This window comes from Capsicum annuum, chromosome 5 (genome assembly GCF_002878395.1).
Source record: "Capsicum annuum cultivar UCD-10X-F1 chromosome 5, UCD10Xv1.1, whole genome shotgun sequence".
Lineage (NCBI taxonomy): Eukaryota > Viridiplantae > Streptophyta > Magnoliopsida > Solanales > Solanaceae > Capsicum > Capsicum annuum.
The window spans coordinates 91,540,994-91,554,850 of record NC_061115.1 but is presented as its reverse complement, the minus strand read 5'-3'; positions in this window follow the sequence as shown (position 1 = coordinate 91,554,850).

The following is a 13,857-nucleotide window of genomic DNA, read 5'->3' as shown; positions in this document are numbered from 1 at the left end:
CGTCACCTTGAGTTTTAGTAAAGGCAGTTTCATTGGGTATCCTTTCTTTTGATCCTATGACTCATATCACACGACTCTATAAGTTACCCTACAACTTGTAGAGTCCTAGTCATACTCAAGGCAGAATAGTTGGTAATCACATTTGTCACCCTATGATTTGGGGCCTTACAACTTGTATAGAGTCATCACACCGCATAGACTCTACTCATGATCAAAAGAGGAATGTTTGGCTCCCATATCGGTGAGGCTACCATTTACACTATACGACTAATATATATACATTACGACTCATTCGGGCAAGTCCTGGTCAGGTTACTGATCTTAAAACTCAGGGATTTTTCAAGGACCAAAATCCATGGTGTTACATTCCCCTCCCCATTAGGATTCGTCCACTAATAATGAAGCAAGGAATCAATTAGCACGATTTAACCTCGAACACAACCAAAATTTCCTTTAACAAAGATAGAAAACAAAGATATTAAGGAATAAACATACCTTAAGCATGATTATCCAAAGAGAGAAACAAGAATAGACATTTGGACTTCATATCCTATTCAGTTTCCCAAGTACCTTCTTCGACCTTATGGTTCCTACATAGAACCTTCACCGAAGCCACATCTTTTGTCCTCAAATGATGTACATGCCTATCAAAAATCTTAATCGGGACTTCTTCCTATGACAAGGAAGTTGAAACTCCAACACTCTCTAAGGGAACAAGTATGGAAGGATCTTCCACACACTTCTTCAACATCAAACATGAAACACCGGATGGATAAAACCCACACTCGAAGGCAACTCCAACTCATAAGCCACACTCCCCACACTACTCAAAATTAAGTACGGGTCAACATATTAGTGAATGAGCTTATCGTTCCTTCCAAACCTTATCACTCTTTCATGAAAGATAGCTTCAAGAACACCTAATCACCAACATAAAATTCCAACTCCCTTCGACTTACATTTGCATAGGACTGTTGGCGACTTTGGGTAGTCTTAAGCCTATCTCAAATGACCTTTACCTTCTCCATAGCTTATTGAACCAAATCTGAGCAAAACGATCTAATCTCACCAACTTCAAACCACCTAATAAGAGACCTACATCTCCTACCATACAAAGCATCGAACGAGGCTATCTGAATACTCAAGTGATAATTATTATTATACACAAACTCTATAAGATGAAATGATCAACCCCAACACCATCACAGTCCATCGCAAATGCCCTTAGCATATCTTCAAATGTCTAAATAGTCCTCTCCGCTTGTCCATTTGTTTGATGGTGGAAAGCGGTGCTAAAGTTCACCTTAGTTCCCAAAACCTCTTCGAAAAGAATAGAAAAAAGCAATAAGAACCATGGACATTAATAAAAATAGGCGCATCATGCAACTTGATGATTTTCTGAAGGAAAATCTTTGCACAATCCTCTGTTGAATAATTAGTCCTCACCGGTTAGAAGTGAGCAGACTGAGTCATCCGATCACCGATGACCGAAATCGAATCAAACTGACTTCGAGACAACTAATGACTAGTAATAATGTCAATTTTAATTAGTTCTCACTTCCACATGAATAACTCAATCTCCTGAGATAAGCCTCAAGTGTTCCACCTACACTTGCTTATAAACCATACACTTGGCTAAAAAATTGTCCCTATCCCATCTACATGTTAATCAACCTATAGATCTCTTTCAAATCATGGTATATCTACATTGAACCAATACGAACCGTGTACCCCGAATCACGAGCCTTATCTAAGATTTTCTGTTGCAGCCCATCAACATCGGGAACACACAATCTACCTTAGTGCCGCAAGATACCGTCAACACCAATTTCAAAAGTAATGACTTTCTGGTGACCCACATCATCCTTAATTTATGTCAAGATAGGATAAAAAACATGCTTCTCTTTCTCCTCAGGACCAAGAGATGACTTCACTACCTCATGAACGACCACACATCCATCATCAGAGTCAAAAAGATGAACTTCAAGATTAGGAAAATGGTAAGTGCCCTTCACCAACCTTCACTTTTATTCCTCCACATGCGATAAGCCACCCATAGACAACCTACTAAGAGAATCAGCAACTACGTTTGCTATACCTGGGTAATATTAAAGACTCATGTCATAATCCTTGAGTAAATCAAACCATCTTCTTTGCTTGAGATTTAGCTTCTTCAGGGTGGACATATACTGCAAGCTCGTATGGTATAAATATATGTCAATATAAACTCCATACAAGTAATGGTGCCAAAAGTTTAAAGAAAAAATGACAACCAATAATTCTAAATTATGGGTTGGATAGTTCTTCTCATGCACTTTTGCTGCCTAGAAGCATACATCACAACCCTGCTGTGCTAAATCAAAACACAGCCCAATCCTACATAGGATACATTACAATAAAAACAAAACCATTAGTACCCCCGAGTAGGGTCAAAATAGGAGCTGAAGTTAACGTATCCTTCAACTTCACAATGATACCCTCACCAATATTAGACCATAGGAACTTCACTTTCTTCTAAGTCAACTTAGTCAATGGGGCACCAATCGAAGCGAAAATCTTTATAAACCTACTATAATACCCAGCTAAACCTACAAAGCTTTGAATATTGGTTGGAGTCGTGTGTCTAGGGTACTTCTTAACTGCCTTAAGTTTTTGTGGATCCACCATGATCCCCTCACTAGAAACAACATGACACTAAAAAACTAAAAGGACTCCACTAGAACTCACACTTTGAGAACATAGCATACAAACACTGATCCCTAAGAGTCTGCAATATTATACGAAGGTGACAGGCATGATCCTCCTCACTTGTGGTGTATAACAAAATGTCATCAATAAATACAATGATGAATACTTAAATAAACAAATGAAATGCCCGGTTCGTAAGATCCATAAATGTTGCTAGGGCTTTAATCAAATCGTATAGACTAACCAAAAACTCATAAACGCCATATCGGGTACAGAAAGCAGTCTTAGGGATATCCAGCTCTCAAATTATAAACTAAAGCTGGTAAAATAGGTCATCAACCCTAGGATGATGATACTTATTCTTCATCATCACCTAATTTAACTATCGATAGTCTATACACATCTGAAAGGAACCGTCCTTTTTACGCACGAATAGCACAGGAGAACACCACAGTGAGACACTAGGACAAATAAAACCCTTATAAAGAAGATCTTTTCACTGCTCCTTAAGTTCTTTCAACTTAGTCGAAGCCATTCTGTAAGGAGGGATAGAGATAGGATAAAAGATTAATCCCAAAGTCTCTCTACCTATCATGGGGGATACCAGGGACCACTTTGAGAAAGTCATTGTCCATGGGGACAGATTGGAAAGAAGGGCTCTCAGAATTTAAATTCTTAACCAAAACAAGATGATATAGACACCCCTTGTAAATCAAATTTTGGGCTTTAAGTTATGAAATGAACCTCTACTTAGGTACCAGGGAACTACCTTCCCACTCAATCATTGACTCATTTGAGAATTAGAAACTAACCCTTCAGGTACTACAATCAAGAGATTCATAGGACAAATAGAGCCAATCTATTGCCAAATTAACATCAAAGTATAACATATCTAGCTTTATTAGATCCACTAAAATCTCCCTACCATAGATAGATACCACAAAAACCCCTAAAGAATTTTCTAACCATAATAGAGTCACCCATAAAGGTAGACACAAAAAAGGGATCAGGAATATATTCAAAACCAAAACCAAAATGAATAGCCAAAAAAGGGGTTATGTAAGAAAAAGTAGACGTCGAATCAAGTAAGTGATACACTTAATGAGAGAAGAGTAGTAAAGTACCCATGGGAACATCAGGAGATGCTTCGGATTCCTAATGGGTTACAAGAACATAAAGGTGATTTTGGCTAGTGCCGGTACTAGAAGTAGTACCCTTTAGCATATGACGTAAAGAAGTAGTAACCAGAACCTTATTAGCTCCAGAAGCAACCTTTAAAGAAAAATCTCGTTGTATGTGACCAAGATGAACATACCTAAAACCTTGATTCCTTCTATCATCACATACTCCACAATGCGCCTGCACGTAAAATCTGCAAAAAAGAGGATATGATGGAGCAGACTGATCTCTGTTGGCCTGAGATTAGGCACCTTGTACCTTGAACCTACTGTTAATCTGAAAGCAATTATCAACAAATTTCTTTGAATATGTAGAATTAGCAATAGAATAACAACCGGAGTTCTCCCAATTCTTCTTAGACCACTATCTACTATCTCTACCACTATTTTGCTTGCCTTCACCTTGCTTAAAATACCTGAATTTCTTACTGTGCCTTTCCTCCTTTTCAATTTGCTTCTTCTTCTTATCCTCCACTTGTTTCATGTACACTACCAGACTAGAGATATCCATGTCATTATTTAGCATTGCAGCCTTTCACTCTAACACCAAGTCCCTAGATAAGCCTAAAGCAAACTTCCCTATCCTAGCCCACATTTTAGACACCAGCTTAGGAGCTTAGTGCGATAACTAATAAAATTTTAGGGGGTACTACATAACACTTATCTTTCCTTATTTAAAATTAGAAAATTCATCTTTTTCCTCCCTTAACATTTGAGGAAAAAAGCAATCTAGAAAAGCACTAGAGAAGTCATCCCATATAATTGGATCAGCATTATTTCCTCTCAGTTGTTCTTACCCAATATACCACTAATATACGACATCTTTCAACTAATATGGGAAAACTCCACACCCTCATAGTCAGAAGCATGCAATACCCTAAATATCTTCTCTATCTCATTAACAAACCCTCGAAGATCCTCATTAACCTTACAACCAGTAAAGGTCGAGCGATTCATCCTTATGAACTGGACAACCATAATAGCCTCAAAAGATGGAAAAACAGAACCAACACGATTAGGCTGACAAGATTGAGAAGTAACCAACTAAGTCAGTAGATGAATAGACCGATAGAACTCAGAATTAGAAATGTCTCCTTAGGGCGATAGGGCAAGATTATCATCATCTCGAGAAGCTCAGGAAGGACTAGTAGCGGCTGGAGGAACTCCATTAGGGGCAGTATAATCAAGACTTGGGACCCTAGACTAAGTCTTTACTTCATAAGTGTAGATCAGTCCACATTGTCCTCAGGTGTGACAAAAGAGGTTCCACGAGCATCAAATCTTTGGGGAGGTATCATTTGAAATACAAAAAAACAAAATTTGAGGAGTTTCAAGACCTTTTACTCTATAGCCAAAAAATATATCACAAGAAAGGAAAATATTCCTAAGTGCCTCATATCCTCTCCCTTATAAGTGTGGTGCGCTATATAACCATAAAAGAGACTCTACTTGACATGATTTTATGGACACTCAATTGATTATGAACCCAGGCTATGATACAAACTTGTCACAACTCAAACCAGAGACTAGACGATATGGTTATCCTAAGTCCGGTGTGGACTAGAGACCACCCTCTTCACCTAGTTACGCCAAACATGATACAACAAGTAACAGATCAATTCTGAACATATAACAAGTTAGAATAAGAAACAATAAGAATGTGCTAAAAATCCATTATACCAACCCCAATCCACAGTAATCCACAAAACTTTTGGAAAGACCCAAACCAATCTAAGTCGGGCCATGCCCCGGATAATAGCTAAAAAGGTAAATGATGAAACAATATATGATAAATTGATGAGCCATCTATAGGAAAAAGGATCACCACTTCAATCTAACTTACAAACAATCTAAGAACCACCTATCACTGCACAAAAAAAGTAAAAAAATCTCCATTTCCTACATCGTATGGGGATACAACATTTAGAGATGCTTAGCGGATTGAGTCCTAGCATGTAACTCAGGGATAAGGGAATTAAATAATGTCGTGATCGACAAATAAGAATCATTTAATACCAATGCACACAATCATATGCATATACATATATATATATGTATAGATGTATATTTATATAAATATGACATAGCAGAATAGGGAACAAGTCTTTGCTAGAACTTTAAAACAGTGCATAGCTCAATCATCATAAAAATAAACCCAAGGATATTTGGGCTCAAATCTCCCCTACTAAAAGGTCCCCAGTGCATGTAGTCTCATGAACAAGAGAATAATTACATGTACATATGTACCATAGGGGACTTAAACCTCTCGGTCATAAATCATGGGTGACTTAAGCACCTCGACATTTAACATGAGTGACTCAAATCACCCAGTAATTTAATAAGGGGACTCAAACCACCCAATCATTTGACCCCCACTCTGATAAATGCAGTTTCCAGTATTGGTACCTCGGGACCACTACTTTCACAACCCAACTAAACAAACTCCTTTAAGCCCAATTAAAACATCTTTCACACATTCCCATCATTGAACCAATTTATTAAGCACCCCATTGGTATCATCATTCCAAATTGATTTGAAAGCTAACACTGTCATGCCATATCAATTAACCATTCACATAGGGAAATTCATGACCCCTCTAGGTTTATTGCTCACTCATATGGGGAAACTAGATTCCCCAAAGTACAATAAAATTAATTCATGTTTCAAATGTCTTTTAGGCCATACAATGGTTCCAAAATTCTTTTCAACGTGTATATATTAAAATTCTAAGCCAATTTTACAATATTGGGTTGTGGGTATACTAATTCAATTATGAAGATTAACAAAATTAGGGAAAACCATGACACCCTAGTTTATTTACATACTCATGCACCCTGTGAGTTCAAAACCATAAATATAGAATGAAGAATGCATATAAAATTATGGGAATTTAATTAAAGAAATGTTCATTCTAAAACGCTCAACCCATATCAAAACCCATGTTTAGATCCACATAAACAATCCTCGATAATTTTTATGCTTTAAGTATGATAAGTTTAAGGGTTGAATCACATGCTTAAAAGTATCACAATTATGGAGAGAATCCACCCTTGGAAGCCTTAGGAAATAAACCTTAATAAACCCTAGGAATTCTTTGACTTAGGGATTTGAGAGCATAAAGAGAGTGTTTTCATTTTTTAAAATGATGATAATAATGCCCCAATGTGTTCTGCGATAAGAGGGTTTACGTAGGTAAAGAAGGAATTGGCAAGAATAACCTTACTTAAAATTCTAAAATTTGGACGCCCAGTCACTATGGGTCTCATGATGACTCGTTAAGACTTATTATGACTCATCCCCATGAGTTGTAGTCAAGGAAATATTATTGGATACCTACACTTTTGACCCTACAACTAACATCACATGACTCGTTAAGTGACCCTACGACTCATATAGTTGTAGTTATAATCAAGACAAAATAGTTTGGTAATTACACTAGTCACCCTATAATTTGGTGCCTTATGACTCGTATAGAGTTATTATGACTCATTGAGTCTAGTTGTATTCAAAATAGAAACATTTGGCACTCATACTGGAGAGGCTATGATTTATACTAGACTTCTATAGACACATTATGACTCGTAGGGACAAGTTGTGGTCATGGAAGTGAGCTTAAAGCTTAAGGAATTTACAAGAACCAAAATTCTATGTGTTATAGAATACTCACATCATAATCCTTCTAAATTGCATCTAACTCTGCTACCTTAGGTTTAAATCCCTTCAAGTAAACATGTAGTGTAGGCTATGATGATTTTTTAAAGACCTCACACTTGACACCATAAGGATAATGTCTCCAAATCATTAATGCAAACTCCACCACATCCGACTCTAAGTGATGGGTGGGGTAGATCCTTTCATAGGCTTTAACTGCTTGAAAGCATAAGCAATGACATTTCTATCATACATAAACACAACAACCAAACCCAAAAGAGATGAATCACAAAACACTATAAAGTCCTTACCTCCAATAAGAAACAAAAGAATAGGTGCTATAGTCAGGAGTGTCTTGAGTTTTTGGAAATTATCTTCACATTGGTCTGACGAAATAAATTTCATTTTGTTCTGAGTATACCTTGTCAATTGAATTCTAATGGATATAAAAATTTTGAAAAATATGTGGTAATAACTATCAAGACCCATAAAACTTCTTACCTCAGTCACTGAACTCGACTAATTATAATTTTTTTCGACTAATTATAATTCTTTACTATCTTACTCTTTAGGGGATGCAGTATCACCTTTGTTTCATCAACCACATTCCCCTAGAATTCAAATAAAGATAATAAGAATTCACACTTTAAAAACTTAGCAAATAACTGCTTCTCCCTTAGAATCTCCAAAATTAGGAAAAGATGGCATGCATGCTCTTCCATACTCTTGGAATACACAAGAATAATCATCAATAAACACAAAAACTAAAACATTCAAGAATGACATAAATATCTCATTCATGAAACTCATAAAGGTTGCGAGTGCATTATTCAACCCAAAAGACATCACCGAAAACTGATAATAGTTAAATCAAGTTCTAAAAGCTATCTTCAATTGCCCTCTGGTCTAATTTTAAACTGATGATAACCCAACCTCAAATAATTTTTTCAAACATCAACACAACCTGTAACTGATTAAACAAGTAATCTATGTGAGGTAAAACATATTTTTTTCTAGTGGTAACCTTATTCAACTAGATATAATTAATGAACATCCTCAATCTATGATCCTTCTTCTTGAACAACAAAATAAAAGTACCTCAAGATGAAGCACTTGGATAAATAAAACATTGTCAATTAGCTCCTGCAGTTGAGTTTTAAGCTCCCTCAACATTAGTGGAGCCATTCAATAAAGTGGGTTAGAAATAAGAGGAGAGCTTGGCTATAAGTCTATGCTAAAAATGATATCCACATCTAGAGAAATACACAATAGGTATGAAGGAAACACATCTTGAAATTTGGAGACTACTAAAACTACCTCTATTAAAGGGGACTCCGCATCTATATCCCAAGGATGAGCTAAAAATATTGAAAACCCCTTCCTTACTAGGCTCCGATCTAGAACATATAATATAGTTGGTTTATTCATATACACTTTCTTCTACTCTAGTTCCTTCATCCTAGGCATAACTAGAGTCACTGTTTAACCATAACAGTTTAAAACAACATGATATAGAGATAACCAAGTCATACATAAAACTACATCAAACTCTAATTTATCAAGAATAACTAAGTCTACCCAACTCTAAATATCTATATATAATATAGGAAAAAATAATAAACATGGGTTACTATCCTAGACTCACTCTCCATAGCAGACACATAAATAGAATAATCAAGTACATCACAAACTAGATTAAGACCCACCACAAACTTGACAATTTCATATGAATAAGTTGACCCAAAATCAATTAAAATAGATGGAACTTGGTCACAGGAAAAAATAGTACCCGTGCTCGCTACGTCAGACGCCACGACATTACCTTTCCCAAAATTTCATAATAGTGATCCCGATCATCAATTTGAGTAAATTCTCTTCCAACCATGCTCCTTCCCCAGCACCACCATTTTCTCTACCAAAAAAACCACCTACCTAATTTCCCCATCCTCACCATGGATGACCCCCACCACTGTCTACCCCTCCCCTACTCATTGTTATGATAGCCTGAGTCTATTGCAGTATTTAGGAATTTATCTACCTCACAGTACATTTCATATTAAATTGAAAACAAAACCATAATATATAATGGCCCTTGAGGAAATTTTTCATATTTTTTCTATTTAAGTTTCTCCATTGTTGTCCTATGTCAATAATGACTTGTTGGAACTAACTGTTTGATTGCTAGCTGATTTGTTTGGTTTTTAGAACCAATTATCTATTTAGAAGTCATAACTTATTCCAAATAGCCACAGACTTAAAGCTCAATAGGGTTGACTAAGGTTATGCTATAAGGGTAGGCAAAGAAAGTACAAAACATGGCTAGCAAAGAAATTCCTATATAATCTCCTAGACTTAATACTATTTATTCCACTCTGTAAACACATCGGAAAAGTACTATACATCCCTATGCACATGGAATATTTAGAAAACATCACTCACATACGACGCATGCTAAATTCAAGCAGGATCATATAGACTCTTGGCCAAACAATTACACGAATTCAAAAATTAACCCAAAGTTACCAAAGAGTCACATAATTGAGCATAGATGTCTAAAGAATGTTATTCCACCACATTCAAACATGATTCTTTAAAATAGTTCATATTAACTGCTCATATTGTCCAATAAAAGTACTCTTTTCTAGCTTAGTCATCGGGTTCCACTACCTACTCACTCTTAAAACTAATTCTCCTTAGGACGGTCGTCATCCATCTATCATCGAGAAAGGTACCTAAACTATGACTTATTATTGGAATTTAACCTAAAAATTTCAAAAAGTTACTCTACCAATCAAATAAAGAAAAAACTACACCTAAAATACATAAACTAAGTCCTACACGATTCAATGGGACTATTCTCAGGAAAATAACCAACAAAAGTTGAGGAACCCAAAATAAAAATAATGAAATAGCTAAACTACAAAAAATAATAAAATAACTAATCTATTACACAACCAAATAACAAATAAGTTTGAGTGCTAATTATTACATACTAAATTTAACTATTAGAATGTCTTTCTAAGTCCAATGCATAATATCAAAATGAACACAATAATCCAATGACAAAATCTACAAAATAACAATCTAGACATAATATAATAGCATAATATTAATAGACAATAGATCAAGACAAACCTCCACCATCCCATATTTAGAATATAGCATTATCCTAGTACTTGTGCAACAAAACAAAATAAAAATGAGGTAATTTGAAAAATCCATGGTAACTTCTCATCAATGCAATCAATGATATCCGATCCCAAGCCCTCATCACCCTAATTAGGTTTCATATCATTATCATCCTTAGACTTAATGTACAAATCCCACGAATGCCGATCCTCATCAATTAGAATGCCATCCGGTATAGGCTCCATGAAATCTAGCCTATCCATAATAAAGTCCTTGCATAGTGACTCAGTGGACAGTCAAGCTCAACTATGTGTATCTCATCTCTAGTATCTTCTATGGCTTCTACTACAACTTTAATATTTATAGCCCATACATACGGGCTGTGATCTAGTCATCTCGAGCATGATAATTAGGTAGTGCCATTATTGGTCTGTGAGAAATATCAAGAGCTCACATCTTTATAACATCCACCAGATGCATCTCCAATAGCTGCTTGTAGTCTAAGGCCTCCTTCTTAACATCTTGTCCTATCAAAATCTAGTAAGTAACCTACCAAAGCTATACCTACGCCCCTGATATATGCAAGCCTTCTTTATTGCCCACTTGATCACTACACTGATGTTGATAACAAAATCATCCTCTATCAAGTCATAGATAAAAAAACCCAAACTAAAGTGTCCTCTATCATGTGCTTCCCTATAATAAGGCAGTGACAAATAATCTTCACCTATATTCAAGTATCTCTATTCATGTGAGCATAGGGAAATATGAGATTATATCCCCTTTCCATATAGTGAAACCACCTAGTAGTTAATGTGCTGCCATATAGTATGTGCATGATATCTCCATATTGATGGCATATTCTCTAGATATCTCAACTGAAGTAGGTTTTTCTCAATGGTTTCCAAAAGGTCATCAAATCATGTGTATCAAACATAACTAGTTTCCCTTGAATCTAGACCTCCAAATTAGGATGCCTTGGGTCGTAGTTAGCATAAAACTCCTAAATAAATTACAAATTATGATTAGAAGGCTTGTCAAACATAAATGTCATCCTCAGATCCTTAATCCTCCAAACAATGATCAAAATCTCACTCCTTAAGGTCTCTTAGTCAATTATGTCATCCAGGGCATATTTGGATTTTGTATGGTTATCATACCACTTTTTCCCATCTTCCAAAACCTATATTGTCCCATACCTATAATTCTAACCTTATTGGACTACTGGTGCTCTAGGTACCCGAGCATGAATCATAAACTCTGTTCCTTCCCTCACCCAAGGGACCAATAACTTTTTTTTCTTTTTGCGCCTGCTCAACATAGTGCCTCATTTCTTCCTCCATGGTAATACATCCCTTAATCCTTAAAATTTAAATCAAAAACAACAAAAAACTAAAAATACTAGGTTTCCTCTATTTTACAACCATAGTTTTGGCTGTGGCTCGATATATTTTATTTGTATTTTTGATTTTATCTTTTTTTTCTTTTTTATAAAATACCCGCTCTATTATATCACATTAATGGGTTCTTATCCATGCAGTGTCTAGTTTAACATTGCGGCATGATCTATCTCAACATCGCTCATCAACAATATGACAGGCATTTTTTGTCTATCATCATGATTATCCCAATAATGCTTCACCCTTTGTTTATTCCTAAGAAATGTTGCACTCTTGTTTTCTAGCCACACTTCAATTATCCTGTGAGGGATCATTCTAACTAGCTTAAATGGCCCAAACTATTGGGACCTCAATTTACCTAGGATAAACTTTATCCTTAAGTGAAAAAATAATAACTTTTGGCCAGGCTCAAAGACTCAATTTTACATTCTTATAGGCATGCAAGTGGAACTCACAAAGCTCATAAAATTGGAACATCTTCTTCTTCCATACAATCTCTGGGTCAAGATTCAATTTCATCACTATCCAATATGCTTGATAATAAAGCTCCATGGGGAAGTTACATTCTTTTCTATATTCCAAATGATATTGAAAAATCCCAATGGGCATTTTATAAGCTATCCTATATGCCCAGAGCGTATCATCAATTTCACTGACTAATTTTTGCATTGATCATTCACCATGTTTTGAAGAATCTTCTTGATTTCCTGGTTGGACTCTTCAACTTTGCCACTTCTCTATTTTTTATATCTTGAAATGACCAAATGTCTAACCCCATACTTCGCTAGCAGGTCCTTGAACAAAAGGTTCAAAAAATGGTACCCGACATCACTTATAATTGCCCTAGGGGTTACAAACTGAGAGAATATATCCTTCGTGCTGAACTTTATCACCTCTTTATATCATTAGTAGAAAGAGTTGTAGCCTTTACCCACTTAAATACATAATCCTCTGCAACCAAAATATAAAGGTTTCATATAAGGATGGAACTATGAAATCTATCCCCTCAAACATTAAAAATCATTACCTCAAGTATGTTATTCAGAGGCATTTCATGGATTCTAGATATAGCTTCCATTTTCTGGTACTAGACACACTCTTTTATGAAAGCAAAGGCATTCTTAAGAAAAGTATACCAACAGAAACCTGATTATACTACCTTATAGGTTGTATGTTCTACTCCATGGTGACCACTATAAGGTAATGAGTGAAAACTCTCGAGCACTTATTTTGGTTGACATCTTGGAACACACCTTCGAGTAACTTGATCATAACCCTTCTTTAACAAATAAGGCTCATACTACACATATGATCTAGAATCATGGTACAACTTCTTTTTTTGCTAACTTTTAACATCCTACAAATATACACTACTTACAATAAGTTCACTGTGTCAGCATACCATGAGGATTTTAGATATTTAGTGCCACCAATTTTTCATTTGGGACCTCTTATGAGATACGTCCATCCTCAACTATATGAGATCGATCTTCTAGCCTTGATAAATAGTCTACCACTTAATTCTCTGCCTTTTTCTATCTCAATCCTCTAGATTAAATTCTTGTAGAAGTAAGATCCATATTATTAGTTGAGCTTTGCATCTCTCTAATTGAATAAGTACCTAATTGTTGCGTATTAGTATGGATAATACCTTTGTCTACACTAAATAAGCTCTAAATTTGTCAAAAGCATACACTAAGGCCAATATTTCTTCCTCAGAGATAGTGTAATTGATTTGAGATTCATCTAAGGACTTGCTACCATAATTGAGTGAAAAAACTTCTCCTTTGATGCCCTGGCATTGCTTCCA